The sequence below is a fragment of the Carettochelys insculpta genome, chromosome 3, assembly GCF_033958435.1.
Source record: "Carettochelys insculpta isolate YL-2023 chromosome 3, ASM3395843v1, whole genome shotgun sequence".
Lineage (NCBI taxonomy): Eukaryota > Metazoa > Chordata > Testudines > Carettochelyidae > Carettochelys > Carettochelys insculpta.
Window position 1 is genome coordinate 164,158,311 of NC_134139.1, and position 16,871 is coordinate 164,175,181.

The 16,871-nt window shown below is 42.4% G+C and overlaps 1 protein-coding gene across 4 annotated transcripts in view; it reads left to right on the forward strand.

Moving 5' to 3' along the window:
• The first annotated feature begins 248 nt into the window (after window positions 1-248).
• The window catches only part of ELOVL5 (ELOVL fatty acid elongase 5), a 78,875-nt gene continuing 62,252 nt past the window's right edge, over window positions 249-16,871 (forward strand). Inside the window, exons 1-3 of one of the 4 annotated variants that reach the window (XM_074988892.1) lie at window positions 250-610; window positions 3,219-3,403; window positions 5,546-5,657. The gene's annotated coding sequence lies outside the window, so the exon portion shown is untranslated. Of the gene's footprint in view, window positions 611-3,218; window positions 3,404-5,545; window positions 5,658-16,871 lie in introns of all 4 variants that reach the window. The other 3 variants (XM_074988893.1, XM_074988894.1, XM_074988889.1) reach the window with 3 other exon arrangements.

Sequence of the window (16,871 nt, forward strand, 5' to 3'; positions counted from 1 at the left end):
GTTTCCAGCGGCTGCGAGCCCTTAGCTCAGCCCGGACCCGCCCCCGTGCGGGTGGGGCTCTGGGCGTCGGAAGGGCATCCCCCTCCCAGGATGAGAGACATAACGGTCCCGACCGGGCTCGAGGCTTTTCTCTGGGGCGGGGGTTAGAAGGGGCAGGCGCTACGGGGCTCAACCTTTTCTCCGCCTCCTCCGGATCGGGCCCCACAATCCCGGCCCCACAACCCACGCCTCCGGGTGAGACCACCCCGCCGTCCCCCTAGGCTGGTGTGACCGCCCCCGGGGCCCCTCGCAGACAGGCTGCCCCTGCCTCCCCCCGGGCTGCGGGTCCCGAACGTTCCATTGTGCCTGGATTGGCCCTGGCGGTCATGACGTCATAGCGCCCCCCCTTCCCAGGCAGCTTCTTATTTGTCCCCAGCCCCATTGTTACGTCACAATCAGCCCACGGTCTACTCGGGACCGCACTTCCCCCTTCTTCCTCCGTGCTGTGCCGTGCCCAGCCCTTCCTTTCCTTCCCCGCCTCCGTAGTGTGACAGCGCCGGCCGGCAGCCGCTACCTCGCCGCTCCCCTCTAGCGTCTGCCCGCCTGCAGCTGCCGGCGGAGTGAGGAGACGGTAAGACTCCAACCGGGCAACTTCCCCAGCGCCTCCAGGCCGCCTCCCCGCTGTTCCCGGGCTTCCCGCGTCGCGCCCTGGCAGCAGCAGTAGCGGCGGGCGGGCGGTGCGGGCTGGGGCTAGTGCTGTTTCCAGGCAGCTTTCATGCAAATATGCCGCTGCATGAAAGGGAGAAGAGCTGGGACGTTAAAGGGCGCGTGGCGCATCCGCCACGCATCCCGGGGCTGCCGAGCCCAGCCCAGCCCAGCGCAGCCCAGGCCCAACTAGCTGCCGCGGGCTCCCGGGTTAGAGCTGCCCCAGGGGCTGGGGGGCAGCGGCAGCTTTCCTGCGGCCGGGAGAGCTGCAACAAGTGGCGCCTCTGGTGTCCCGCAGCTGCTTGCGCGTGGTCACGACCTGCCCCTACACAGGGAGCCTCTTGGGGGGCTCAGCTGCCGCCAGCCAGTGCCCTGCTCGTTCAGGGGGGCGCAGCCGTGACCTTATGCCAGGGTTCTGAGTCCCGTGGAAGCTCCGGGGCTCTTTTCAGTCCCCAGCGAGCATGGGGACTACCCCCTCGCTCTCCCCCCACCGCTAAGATTAATGAGGGCTTGCAGTGCGGGCTGAGATTCCCCATATGGATGGAGCTGAGCAAGTGCAAAGTGCTGTGCCCTGATATATATATATGAGAGAGAGAGTCACGAGGAAATTGACCAGATTGACCCTTCCTGGGGATTTATTTCTGGTCTGCAGATGTATTGCCCTGGCTGTGACTGGAAAATAGGCTGATTTAGTGATGTCTGAAGTGAAAGCAAGTTGCGGGGGAGGGGTTAGCACGTAGACCTTCACTCCAAGCTTTTTCTTGATGACAACCATACTCAACTATAATGCAATTGTTCATTACCATGACTACTGCATCCGTTTTGTGCTTCAGCTGCAGGTTACTTTCTCCTGTCACTTGCTTGACATATAAGTCGAAAAGGTGACAAAATATAGACTGGAAAGCAGGGAGGAATTGTTCCCTGAAGGTGTTAATCATAAAGGAATTACACTCATATGTAAAATGTCCCCAGGGGTACCACTGAAAGTGTTGAACTGCTCCTGAGGGAAGGCTATGTCCTGTTATGGCACAAGAAGCTTTCTGTGGTGTTTCCCCTTCCATGTGATATAGTACCAATCCATAAAGTATTTGTATGGAAAGAAACAAATTTCACATTGAACATATTTAATGAATAAGGACAACACGCAGATTTTGATCAGAAGGATGTGCACCTTCACACAAATATAAGATCAGGTAGGATTTCAGCAGAGGTGACTGACTGTGAAGAGTTTTTATAGTAATCTAGATTTAGAGCTGGTGGGAAAAGTTTTAATTGATTTTCTTCCATAAAATTCCAATCAAAACTGAAATGCTCTATGGAAATGGGGTTTCTATGAAGATCTCATTGGGAAGGGTTCTGAGGTCTAGAATGGAATTTCTAGTAAAACAAGAACAACAGGAAGTCCTGTGACACCTTATAGACTAACATATTTTGGAGCATAAGCTTTCCTGGGCAAAGACGTGCTTTATCAGATGTACTAGTCAAACCAGATAAGCCAAAAACCAACTTATCTGGGATGTAGGAGACCAGTCCCTGCTCTGAATCAGGCAGAACAAGGACTTAGTAAATATTCTTTAGGCTAGGCAGAGAGTGAGGGTTTGAAGGTTGCTTCCCCCCATCCCCCAGCCGCTCCAGTCCTAGGTGAACTCTCTGGCCACTGGCTATTCTGCGTATGAGTGTGAGAGAGAGTAAGAGAAAAATCTTGGTCTTTCATGGGGGGGTGGGTGGGAATCAAAGGGTCTTTGTTTTTATTCTGATGCAGACTGAAATAATTTCTAAAACCCAATTTTTTTTTCCAAAGGGGGAATCTCTTATTTTCTGGCCATCCTTAAATCACATAAATTATATTAAAAAAAAAAAGTGGAACAGTAAATAAGAATTGAATTGGGAAGTTCTAGGTGTATGGGGACAAACCATTATATTACATTTAGCCATAGCCCACAGTGATATCAAATTCTTTTAAAATGTGAGACTAGGTACCTGTCCTGAATATTATGAAATTTAAATTTAGTTAAGTAACATAAGAACTAAGGTGAAAGTACAGCTAGGAGAAACTAGATCACTGGAAGGAATTGATGTGGCAGTGAAAGGTGGGGCATTTTAAAAAAGTATAATATTGGTTTTGGTATTAAGAACATAAGAACGGCTGTACTGGGACAGACCAAAGGTCCATCCAGCCCAGCATCCTGTTGGCTGACAGTGGCCAATACCAGGTGCCCAGAGGGAGTGGACTGAACAGGTAATGATCAAGCAATCTCTCTTTCCTGTCATTCATCTCCAGCTTCTGACAGACACCAGAGGCTAGGCACACCATTCCTTACTCATCCTGACTAATAGCCATTAATGGACCTAACCTCCATGAATTTATCTTGCTCTTTTTTAAACCTTTTTATAGTTCTAGCCTTCACAGCCTCCTCTGCAAGGAGTTCCACAGGTTGACTGTATTTCACAGAAAGGAAAGGATGTCTGCAAAACTGTGCATTAACAAGATTTGTGGAAGCCGCCTAGCTAGTTCTACATCTTCTCTATTTCAGTTTCTCCAGCTCCTTCCTTAAACGTGGTAGTTTTCAGAGCCCCTGCTCTGACTTTTAAGTATGCCACCCTGCCTATGTCCATGTTAAGATTCTTGAAGTGAAAAATCCCATACTGCTGCCAGCCTCCTTTCAATTGAAGATGAAAAGTACCATAGTTGCTGTCAAAAGATTCACCCTCTCCAAAGGTGAGCATGTTTGCTGCATAGCACGCTCAGTCCAAAGACCAAGAGGGTAGTACAGAGAGTCTAGCCTGTTGTGGGAGTGCTTAATGCGATCGTTATGCCTTTCCCGTGTCCTAACTGGCATCTGTTCGTGGGGAAGAGCTTCAGATGCCTGTTCCTGATTAGTAAAGCATTGATGGCTGCTGGTAATAGTGCAGTGCAAGTGGCTCAGCAGGGTTATTACAGAGTAGGTATATGCATGCATATGAGTGGGATGCGGGGGGGAACTGATGCTATTCTAGCTATATAAAGCACTTGTGCACAGAGTAAGAAGCCAGTAAAAATGAGTCTGTGCTATGCCAAGCGTAAAGAAGTAGTAAGGAAATGAGTGAGCAAATCAGAACTTGTGTTACAGTAACTTCCAGCAAGGGTTTGTCTAGAGTAGTATTTTCCACAAAATCTCCCATCATTACTCATGGCAGTAACTGTTGGAGCATTAGTGTGTACGGGCCATTGGTAACTGCTAATATTTTAAACACTTGGCTTGCACTACTAGCACTGGTGGACTTGGCCTGTGGGCAGGGTGAACGAAAAAGAATCAGCAATTCTAAAAAAAAAAAAATTAAATTGTGTTTTTCTTTTTAAATAATCAATAAAATTTTCTCATTTAAAGATCAAATCTCATCGCAAATATGCTACACATAAACTTAGTCTCATTAAAATGTGAACTAATGGCTCTAGTCTTCCAGCCTAGCTGCTATCTCTTGATTGGGCTTTCAGTTTGTTTCTCAGCAAACTAAAAAGTAAACTCTGCAAAGAAAGACACAAGCTGGATAGGAGTGTTTTCTGTTCTGTGCCTATGTGCTGGCAGATTTTAGCCAAGCACGGAAGAGGAGATAGTTAAAGACAGAGAGGCAGTAAATAGGAAAGGACAGAAGCAGCATAGAAACAGTGGAATGGGCTGGAAAGACAAAAGGAAGATGTTGTTTGATACATGCAGAGCTTCCTATATTTCCCCCCATGCTTTTGCCACAGGAGAACTGTCATGGCTTCTGGACATCAGAGATGCCCTATCTGGGAATATTTTGAATGAACTCATTGCCTGGATAAAAAGGAAAACAGGTCAAGTGTAAGCAGTGCAAGAAGGAGCTTCAGGGCCTGGTTGCAAGAATGAAAAACATTTATAAGGAAAATTGCTTATTGGGAGAAAATGATGTATATAAGGCTGAGTATATTGACCAGTTGGTAACTTTGATCCATTACAAAGTGAATTATCTTTCTTAAAGACTCCCTCTGTGCCTCTTAGTTTAAGTGTGATTTGACAAGTAAATTACCAATATATTTGTTGTGTTGGATGTTGCTACAAGAAAAAAAATTGTTTAGCTCATCTTTATGGCTTATTTAATTAGCTAACTAGATATAGAATTTACGACTCAAGTACACAATACAGAAAGCTGCAGTGAGAGAAATCTAGAGTAGCTAGTCGCCATTGTCATTTTCCTGTTTTATATTACATACCTGCCCCTTAGTTTGAAACATCATGGCTGCAGACGATGATGGTGATGCCGTGTGTCTATTCCCTACATACTCCAGCATAATTCAAGCTTTTCCAAGGGAACCCCATTCTGGGCTTGTTTTCTCAAAAAACAGAAATGTCAGTGAGTTCAGTGGGGCTTACTCCAAAATTAAGTGCATTCTAAATGCAGACAGTCTTAGGTCCACCCCTCCCCCCCCCCCCCCCCCGCAAAAAAAATTTTTTTTAATAGAGTACAGACTAACAAGGCTATCTCTCTGTTAGCTTTTATGGTAACTTGATTTAGATCTTTTTTTTTCTTTTTTGTGATTTAAGTCAATCCACCCTGGAGGTTTTACAGCTTTAAAGTTTTAATGTAGTGGCTAGAGTAAACAGTAGTCAGGTGTTCAGATTGCATGGAGGGAAGAGGCAGGTAAAACATCTGAGCTTTGTCTATATGTTAGACACCATTTGCACCATTGTACTGCCTCACTGGGTTACGTGTATATGAGTAAGCTTTATGGCTATAAGGTGTGAATGACAGCTGTAATGGAAGCTGCAATAAAGATATTAAATGAGGTGTTTACCACTGTCATCTAACATTGTTCAGCAGCTACATCTAGAGTCCTGTTGAGTACTATTTTTTTCTATAGGAGACTACACAGGGTTGGGCTGGGAAGAGATCAGCATCTTTTGCTGGGGAGTTGGGACGTTTGCCAACTGGGGACTTGTACCTGACCTGCGTGATTGGCACCTGTGTTAATGGTAAGCAGGCCAGATGCAAATGTCTGAATGTCGGTATTTTTCTAAAGACTTTTGACGCCATAAACTGTATGGTTTGGTCTAAGTGGAAATAACTTTCCACCTTTGTAGCATGCCTGAGCCTGATAAAAGGACATAATACTTAATTTACCAAGCTTACACTTTAAGAATGTTTTTAGGGAAGACTTCATTACTGGATAGCAAGACTCATGGGCCAAGTAATTTTGCAGCAGAAGTCACTTTGCTTATGTAACTGAATTCCTTGTAAGTGTGTGTGTTTAAAAACACATTGGAAAAGTTGAGAGGTGGGGTATTTCTGTGTCTGTTTAATGTCTTTTTGAAAATGACTTAATGTAAATCATTTGCGTTTGTGTGCAAGTCTAACTGCAGAAGAGGGTAGTAGCAAAAATAACTTCTGGTTGTATAAGGTTAGGAAGAGACAAACAAATTGTCCTTTTGTTCTATACAGTGTATGCTATGTTTTAAAACTGTTACATGTTATGTAACACTTTGTATATTGTATTTTGTGCGTCCCATCTTTAGATAAATCAAGTATGTTGCTTGTTATGTTCTTTCACTCTTCATACATTGGTGTAGAGAAGTGTGAACAAGGTCATAGGAATTCTCATATCACATACTTGAGCCTTGTTAACACAAGGCTCAGAATCAAACTTTCGGGGAGAACTTCACTTTTTTTTTTTTTTTTTTTTTTTTCTCTGTGACCTTCATTTTATGTTGCCTAGATGAGGAATTTAATAGGTAAGAAGTGATTAGTTGAGTTAAATATGCAATTATGTCTATTAAGAAATATCTAATTTGCTAAGAATCCCACATGATGAGACTCCAGACCAGAATATATCAAAGTGGGTAATCTTTTTGCACCACACTATTTCCTTTTTTTGGAAATAGGTTGAAGACTCTTGATTTTAAAAATCAGAATTTCTTTGTTAAAATGGCAAACCTATTGTGCTTGCTAAGATCCCTAAAGTGAGCATCTTTGCATTAAGTAACGGGAGTTACAGTAAATAGATCTGGATCTTTAAAGTATAGTAAACTCTTTAATATCCAGCATTTTATTATCCAGAGCTCTCAAATAATCATCATTGTAACCATAAGTAAATCTTTAGTTATATTTTTCTGTAAAGTATAGTGAAAGTAAATACAAATACAATATAAATTTACAGTGTACAACACTACTATTTGGTAAATAAAGTACTCTGCATACATGTTTGTTTTTTGTTTTTTAATATCCAATCTTGTTTTTTCTTTAGTGTTATGCATTGCTAGGTACACCTCTATTGTCCAGAATATTTGAATATCTGGCAACCTGGGGCTGCTGGTTATGAAAGAGTTAACTGCAGTTGGTTGTGTTCTAAAGTTCCTGTTGGGGTTCAGATGATGATTGCGAGTCTTCCAACTCTGAACACCTCCTCTTTCCATTCCTTTGTCACTTTATTGTCCTGAACTTCATAGCCCATTTGCTTCTGCTTCAGCCAAGCTTGAGGAAACTGCATCAGTGCCTCTTGCTACTCTTAGCCAACCACTAAGAGATGGGTTGAGAAGATCATAATGTTCCATTGTCCATTTCTGGCACCATGGGGACTACTCTTTCAAAAAAAAAAAAAATCTTGGGGCATCTGCACATTCTTATTTGTGAAAGAATATTTTGGAAAAATGTGCTCTTTCTCATCTGGGAGGGGAAGAGGATCTACCAGAAAAAGTGATGCATTCTTCCAATTTAATGTAAAAAGAATACATTTTGTGTGTAGACACTCCTTAGGATTTTTTCGAAAGATCCCTGGCTTTTTTGAAAAAACTCACTAGTGTCAATGTAGCCTGTGTGTGTTGTAACCTTTCATTGTTCATTTCATTTCTGAAATTAGTTCGGGCTCTTTGGGGTAGTGCTTAGATTTTCTTTTCTGTATTTGTGATGTGCTTGTTGTTCAGGGTGGATAAAATTATTTTTTTTTAAAAAATAAATTCAAAACAATTATTTTATTCAGACTTTATTTTATTGATGATTTTAAAAAATTGAGTTACAATTACATCTCGTCAGAAATAGCCTGAGTGTATGCATAGCATATGTCTAGATTGAAGCGATCTGTTAGCAAAAGATACGCAAAAGAGTTGTGCAATTTGCGTAGCTCCTGCAGAGGGTTCTTTTGGGAGAAGGCTTTCCTGACACTTGTCCTGTCTCCACAGGGCCAAATGGTGGGGAAAACCCCCTCTTCTGAAGCATCCCTTCCTTGTGGAACGAGAATGACTGAGATGTTGGAAGAAGGCTCCCAGAGCAGCAGACTTCTGTTAGGGAACTTCCAGGCTCCTGACAGAAGCCTGCGATTTTAGACATGTCCTTCCAGTCTCATAAAAATGAATTAATGGCTCTAGTGTGGCCAGCTTAACTACTGGTTCTTCCTTTTTCAAAGTTCTGGGCCTATCAATTTTGTTTCATAGCAAATTAAAAATGATCATCTGAAAAGAGAGACACAAGCTGGATAGGACTGATTTTATTCTTTGCTTAGGTAGTGGTGGAGCTTGGTCAAGCACGGCAGAGGAGTTAAGACATTGTCAGTCTGTCTTTAAAACAGTGTATAGGAAAGGGTGGAGGCAGAAAAGAACAATGTAAAAGTATGGTCTTGAAAAGAACAATGAAGAGGACAGCAAAGAAGAAACACACACAGCAGTCAATCTTAGCTTTTTTGTTAACTTGATTTAAATCGGTGTCTGTCTTTTAATTTTTTGTTGGTGATTTACATTGTGATTGGTTCACCTTGATTTAAATCTCTACAGGGTGGATTGAACGGTGGAATATTACTGTAGTGATAGATTGATTGATTAAACTAAACAGTAACCAGTCACTGAGACCAGATGGCATTCATCCAAGAGTTCTGAAAGAACTCATATGAAATTGCAGAATTGTTAGCTGTGATTTGTAACCTATCAGTTTCTGTACCTAATGAGTGGAAGATGGCTAATGTGATATCAATATTTAAATAGGGCTTTAGAGGTTATCCTGGCAATTACAGACTGTTAAATCTAATGTCAGTACCAGGCAAATTAGCTGAAATGATAGTAAAGCATAAAATTGTCAAACACATCTGAATATAATTTGTTTGGGGAAAAGTCAACATGGTTTCTGTAAAGGGAAATCATGTCAAGAGCACTTTGGAGGGGGTCAGTTAGCATGTGGACCATACAGATGTGGTTGCCTCCTCTAAATACATATATACTGTCATTGGAGAACGTGCAGCAAAGGGCAACAAAAATAATCAGGGGTTTGGAATGGGTGCCATATGAAGAGAAATTAAAGACTGGCGCTTCTCATCTTAGAAAGGAGGAGATTACAGGGGGATATGATAGAGTTCTATGAAATCGTGACAGGTATGGAGAAAGTGAATAAGGAAAAATTATTTCCTTGTTTCCATAATGCAAGAACTACGAGTCCCAAAGTGAATGGGTAACAAGTTTAAAACAAACAAAAGTTTTTCTTCATGCAGTGCGTAGTAGGCTTGTGGAACTCCTCGCCAGAGGATGTTGTGAAGACCAGGACTTGAACAGCGTATAAAAAAGAGCTAGATAAATTCATGGAGTTTAGGTCCATCAGTCGCTATCATCCAAGATGGGTAGGAATGGTGTCCCTAGCCTCTAATTGTCAGAGACTGGAAGTGGATGACAGGAGTGGGATCACTTGATGATTATCTGTTCACTCCCTCTGGGGCACCTGGCATTGGCCACTGTTGGAAGACAGCATACTGGAACCTTTGGTCGGACCCAATATGGCTTTTCCTATGTTATTAGGGAAATGTTATGAAATTGACAATACTTAGTACTTTTCATCCACAGATCTCAAAATTCTTCATATGATGAATAAGCATCAGTGATAGATTGACAGTATCCTGAACAAACTTGATGGAATTAAGATAAATGTTATTGAATTAACAGTATTGCATTAGAGTTAACACTTATGGTGTGCATTGTATTCTAATACGTGTGTGTGTGTGTGTGTGTGTGTGTGTTTTTGAGTAGCTGTATGACTTCTATTAGAAGGGTAAATAAAACAATTGGCCATGGGCAGGAATGGGGGGGTGTGTGGAGGCTGGAAGGGCATCAGTCACTTAAGTTGTGAAATCTCCAGCAAAGCCTTTTCAATGGAACAGTTTTGCATATACTCATGTTCTCTGGAGAATCCAACTTTAAGCAGACAAAGTGGGAGGTGTTTAAATAGCCTGGTTTTAAACTGCCTCAGGGCCTTCTTCCCCATCATGAACCGTGGTGCACAGACATTCCCAGTCCTTTGGGAAGGGTTGGAATAACTTGGCATACTGAGGATAAGACTGTGCTTGGTTTATGAGTGAAATGGTGATGAAATTTACCCACAAAGAATACCCCTTGGGTGTGGTTTTGAAGGACTTCTGCCAGAATCCATGTTAGGGCTCTGGTTAACTTTAGTGAGCTTATTTGCACACATGTAGCTTATCTCAGGGCTTGTCTACACGACCACCCTCCTTCGAAGGAAGGATGGTAATTAGGGTGCTGGGAGTTTACTAATGAAGTGCTGCACTGCATATGCAGCACTTTGAAGTTGTCCCGGCACTTTGAAGTGCTGGCGGGTGAGCAGAGGCTAGACGTGCCCCGATCCTTCGAAGTTGCCGCGGGGGGGAATTTGCTTAATGAAGTGCTGCCGTGCATATGCAGCACTTCATTAGTAAACTCCCAGCACCCTAATTACCATCCTTCCTTTGACGGAGGGTGGTCGTGTAGACACAGCCTCACTGTTTTTAATGTTTTCTTTGTAATGCTTTTTAATATTAAAAGATGCTTGCATAGACAGAACTGTGTGGTATTTATAACTGTAGCAATTACACCTGTGAAGTGTCTCTGAAGGAGACAGCAAGCATGTGTCCTTGGGCAACTGGTCTGTGCTGGGAATAATACAGTGAAAGTGGCCTGGACACACCCAGTGAGCAAGGAGACAGAGGCAGGTCCCCACAGAGTCCACAGCTGGGGCCGCAGCAGGTGCCCTTGCTGGACCTTGTGAAGGAAAACAGATTTAGTGGCCCTGAACTGTGACAGCATCATTCTTTCCATTTTTTATGATTGTCATTGTCGTGCATGTGATAAATTACCCTGCTTGCTTCAGGCTTCTCAAATAGATTAGTTGTTGAAAACCTGCAAAGGCCCTTTCCCCTGCAGATTCTTGCAATGTTATCAGGTAGAATCCAGTATTTTAGCTCTGGAAATAATTGCTGTCATGAAATGAGTTAGCCAATGCCCACATCTAAAGCTTAACCAATTTTTTTTTCCAAACTTTAAAACTAGTTTGATTTGCATTCAAATCATCACAGTGAGTGTACTTAAAAATGATTCATCTAAATGCTGTACTACCTCGGGAGTATGATCAGTAGGATGACTTATCCAAGAGGAGGAGAAGGGAGTTGTCTAGATTGCCTTCTCTAAGGTTCCCTGGCTTTGATCAGTGTAAATGAGATTTGTGTTGGGTTTTTTCTTCTTTAAATGCATGTGAGATTGTTGCTACAACTTCATAGTAGCTCCCCATGTTTAGACTCATACAATAGAAATAAACGCTTCCTTGAAATCTACTCTAAAGATAAATTGAACTGGGATTGTGACTTACAGATTTACACAAATAGATGCTCTCTGTTAATTAGTAAAATTAATTCTCCTGACATACATTCTGTTGGTTTCCTTTTAAAACAGGAGTTCGACTAGACTAGTTGTGTTTTCCAAACTCAAAACATGCATGTACCCCTTTCGGGACTTTGGCATTATTTGTGTACCCCTCTCTCAGTGCCATCCCGGTGTTTATCTGCTGATTTTTAGTAATTTATATTCTGCCGCATACCACTTGAAATCCTTTCGTGTATCACTTTGGGAAATACTGGACTAGCTCAAAGTAGTTGAGTTGTAAAAGCTTCCCCTGTGTTCTTTGTTTATTACAGAATTATTTGTCTTTTCTGTAAGATAGTGTGTATTAAACACAGAGTCAAGGCATTTAGAGAGCAAATCAGCAGAGCAATGCTCTCCCTTACCAGACCTCCAGCCTTAATAGATAATTATCTAAGTGAATAAGACTTTGTCCTGAGTTCAGTATTGCAAGTTAGAACAACAGTCAATCAATCCAAAGACTGTATCAGTTCCATTGCATCTGGAGATTGTGCATGCTTTTTACTAAAAACAAAACTTTTTCCTTAATGGCTATGCTTCGTTAATGATAGCTTCTTCAGTGATCTCTTGTGTTTCTAGGGCATAGGAATACAAATATCTCACACGGTCTCTAGTTTCTTTGGATTTATTAACCTTTAGTTTAATATACTAAATACCTGTTTTGTTAAATTATGGCTTGGTTTTTCAAGTTACAGTAAAGCTTGCGCTACATGGAGCTGGCTTGTTTTTGCTTTTGTGATGTAATTCTAAATTATAGATCAGCAGCAGTCTTTAATTTTTTCTTACCATGATCTAAAATCCAGCCACTTTGTCTCTGTGGTCCCACATCGCAGTATGCTTGTGCCACTTCTGCAGTGATTTAAATGAGGTGCTAATTCTGTTCTTACCTCCAAGGATCTCTGCTCACTATCTTTAGCAGAGAAGTAGCACTCTTTGGCTGCTTCTACACTCTCGCTCTCCAGTCGGAAGTGGTATTGTAATGAGGCAATTCGAAGCAGGTTAATGAGGTGCTAATGTGCATATTCAGTGGATCATTAGCATAATGGCAGCCATGTGAATTTCAAAGTGCAGACTTTGAATTGCGGGTTGATGGTGAAGATGCGGGCAGCATCAAAATAAGCTCTCCATTTCAACGTTCCCTTACTGTGATCTAGTTTTGTGGGAGTAAGGGAATGTCGAAGTGGGGTGCTTATTTTGAAGTTGTCCCCATCTGCACTGTCAATCTGCGCTTTGAAGTCTGCACTTTGAAATTCACATGGCCACTGTTAAGCTAATGAGCTGCTGAATATGCATGTTAGCAACTTATTAGCCTGCTTCGAATTGTCTCATTACCATGGCGCCTCCAATGGGAGGGCAAGAGTGTTTGAAGCAGCTGCCTTCTCTAGGTCTACATGCACTCTACAATGATCTTTCGAAAGAAGTCCTTCCAGAAGATCTCTTCCAAAAGAACTTCTCTCTAAAGAGTGCCTCCACGCACACAAAAGCGGATCAGAAGAGTCATCCTCTCTTTTGAAAGAGCATCCATAGAGCCTCCACACTTTTTGAAAGAACAGCCTAGAAATCAAAAAATCCAGTGCTATGAGGACTGCTCTTTCAAAGAGAAGTGCCCATGGAGCATCTACACGTGTTTTCTTTCAAAAGACGATACTCCTCCTGAAACAGGAGTGGAAGAGAGCTTTTGAAAGGAGAGCTGCGTTATTTCGATTTTTATTTAGAAAACACTTTTTTTGTCTGTAGATGCTCTGCTGGTATTTCGAAAGAGTCCCCTTCTTTCGAAAAATATTTTGAAGGAACTTGCTATTGTAGACACGGCCTCTGTGATTGGAAAAGTAAGTCTTCTTGCTCTCTGCCCATAGAGTAAGAACTCCTGTTTGTGGAAGTAAGAGGACAAACTTTAGTTCAGTTGATGTTCTGGCTGTTTTTAATAAAAAGTCCCCTCCCCCCCATGCTCTATATTCTGTGTTAGTATCACAGTTCTCATGGGTATTATTGATACTTTGACATGTTTAAGGCAAATTGACAGGTACTGAGATGAGGAAACATTTTAATTTCTTAAACCAACATATAGATCGAAATAACATTGTAAGTTCCATTCATTTCAGTAAACTATTAAGTTTCTTACCTTTCTTCCACTCTAAATGTTGTTACATTTCATATTGCTTTTTATTATATTTAAGTGTTATGAGTCTTTAAGTAGCAGATGGTTACTATGAAAATCTGTTGTGTTTTTTTTTTCCTCTCTTCTTGAAGGACAGGCTTAAAACACTTTTTTATTATTTTCTGACCACAAATGCTGTTTGCTGATAACCACTCTGAATTGTCTCAGACTAGGGCAGCAGATCTGTCTATCAATCCATCCTTGTACAACAGCTTTTTAGTTTCTGCTAAGCTTTACATTTGTCATGTGATGAGCACAGTTCATTGCTTGCATCACTCTTGATTATAGGAAAGGGCAGCTCTGTTTGTCACAGATCAGAATTTCCTGTTCACATCACAAATATATATTTTCTGGACAGGAAACTGACATTAATCGACAAGCCTGGCAACTTTAGGTCTGCATCCACTATCCTCCTCCTGTGTCACTCTTTTTTTTTTCATCATTTCCCTACCTATACAAATGTCTAGCCATAAACTTCTTTACACAATCTGCTCTAGTAGCTTTGACCATCTCTTCCATGCTTGTTGTTTTAGTATAATGCGATGGATTTTTTTATACTTTTTTTCCTTTTAATGTCTGTCTACGCAGTATCTGTAACTACATTTTGTACTGGGTTCATGACCTTATGACTTGAAAGCTACAACAAACAAGGCCAACCCGTGCCCACACAGCTGTTCTTTTCACAGTCTGTGCAGCTCTCCTGTAGAGTTTCCATGAGGAAATGTTCACAGGTGACGATGTGCCGACCTACTCCGGGTCCCGTGGGTGCACGTGGGGTGTGATACAGCGGGGGAAGTTGGGTGGCCCGGGACCAACCACCCCACCTTTATAGCAGCCTGATATAGTGTAGCAGCAATATGTGATTCAGTGTATCCACTTTAAAACCTAGGTTTCCACAGTATTATGAGTACCAGGAACAATAACACTCCGATTGTGAACACCACAATGCCCTGTGGCTGTTCTAAGTCCCAATAATTCTCTATACAGACCCAGCTAGACCAGCTAGTGGTATTTACCGATAGTGATTTATTCATTTATTCGTAACTACAATTACTTAACACTTGTTATATATATATAGTTATTTATTTGGCATAGGCTAAATACTAGGTTACATATAACTATATATAATTACATGTGACTTACCAATAACATCCAATGCTCCCACATCTCACCAATAACTACGTTACAGCGGCCCTTCAAGTCAGAGATACGGCTTGGTTGGGACCTTTCGTGGTGGTGACGTCCGGGTGATCAGGCCGGGGTCTGCTGTCTGGACTGGAAGTTGCTAGCCTCCGCCTTGTGTCCAGGAGCCCACACCCTTATTCCTGCTAAATCACCTTTTATACTGTTTCTTACTTGGGGGTTCGATACCTGGCCAATTAAAGCGTTTGTTACCTAATTTGGGCTTTCTATCTTCCCGGCCTGTCAGAACATGTTACAGGATTTCCTCTGTCCTTGGTCTTTTTCTGAACCTCCCCTGGGACCCTCTGATGTTGTACAACCAAGATGTTCTCTTTGGGGGGCTTCCAGCTACTAGCCCCAGCTGTTCTCTTTGGGGGCTTACTATCTGCTTGTCAGGATGTTCTCTTTGGGGACTCTCCAACTACTTGTCAACTTTCTGATTTCTTTCTCCTGGCCTGACTTCAGACCTTCCTGCTGTTGTATGATAGCGTTCCACAATGGAGTGTATGGTCATTCTGCCTTGCGAGTGAGGCCCGGCCACCAGGTGCTCATGCTCCCACAACAGGCACTGTACACAGAGCAGCATCAGTAGACAGTGGAGCGGTTCACTCTGCCATGCCCTACCACACTGATCTGGGAAGAAGCGTTCCTGGCCAAGGTGATGACACGTGTATCCAGGAAGCTATATCTAGACTGTAGTCAGCTGCATCATTGAAGGTATATAGACACGAAGGATGTTAACTGGTTAACCAGTTAGCCTCATCCATTTAGAGTGAGGCTTACTGGTTAACCAGTGGAGGCTAGCGGCCATGGGCAGGGGGCTTTTCTAGCCCCACAGGGCATGCTGAAGGCGGGGCTCACTCCAGTGTGGCCAGAGTAACCCTGGTTTGCAGCAGACCTGGCCTGGCCTGGGAGCGCTGTGGGCAGGGGCACTCCAGCCCAGGTGGAGGGGAGGCATGCGTGTGTGCACGCTCCTACTGGAGGTGCTCCCCCGGGCACCCCCCACTTACTTTGGTTAACTGATTAAACTTAATGTTCAACTGGTTAGCTAATAAACATACTTTTACATCCCTAGTAGACACCTTGTTAGTTATAGCCAAAAGAGCATTGGCCTGACTTTTGAACCTTTCACCGAGTACCTATATAATTCTGAAATCTTCAGAGCTGCTTCCTGAGTAAGACAGGGCTCAAATCCTTTATCCTTTGTGAGAGACTCTTGAAACCTGTATCTTCATTTGCCCTTTGTTCTGGCCTTTCAAGGACAATAAGAATTGTCCTTTGAAACAGAGAAAACAGAGCAAGAACATGGCACTCTATCTTAGGTCTGACAGTGCCTTGTGGAACAAAAATAGCTTGTGTTAGGTATTCATTTTTATCCTTCTATTGATTTCTTAGTTTCTCGTTACTGGGTGGTTGTAATGGAGGGATGTGTGTGAAGTGAAACACTAGTGTTATTTTAAGGGTTTTTTTTTCCCTAGAACTCTGCCTCAAATAAACTCTCCAGTTGGTTTATCTCTACTCTAATGCTGTCTAATTTATTGATTATGTGTAATCATGGAGCAGTTGCAAGACCACAGCTAAGATTGCACAGGGTGATTTGTTGACAGTAATCCACTTACTTGCTCTTTATTGCTGAAAAGAGAGGCTGGAGGAAGGAGCAGAAGTTAAGGTTACTCAGGGAAGAAGAAAAGGATGCAAGCCCACTTTCCTGTCCAAGAACTTTTGTTGTGGTTTGTTGCTTTATTTATACAGAACAATGTCATTGGCTGTTCCAAGACCATTAAGTATGTGGATTGTCAGTCTCCCCTGCTCTCTCCTCCCACCCCTTCATCTTTCCTGGATGTTCTTTTTCTTGCCTTTTTACATCCAGTGTCTCCCTCTTCCTCTCCATCTCAAACATTTTACTTCTAAAACCCATTTTCCCAGTTACTGGGAATTCTTTGGGAGTTTGTCTTGCCAAAACAGATAGTACACAATTTAACCTTGGGCTGAGCTGCAGGAGGGGGTCCCCATTTTCAGCCTGTAGGCAAGGGAAGGGGTCAAGAATGGTCATTGAGGAAGTACAGCTCTCTGTCAAGCATCCTAAAATCATTGGGGTGTAGCTTTAAAAATTCTCTTCTTACTGCTAATTTAAATAAAACTATGGACAAATCTGTTTGTTTGTTTTTTTTTTCACCTTCCCTGTTCTCCCA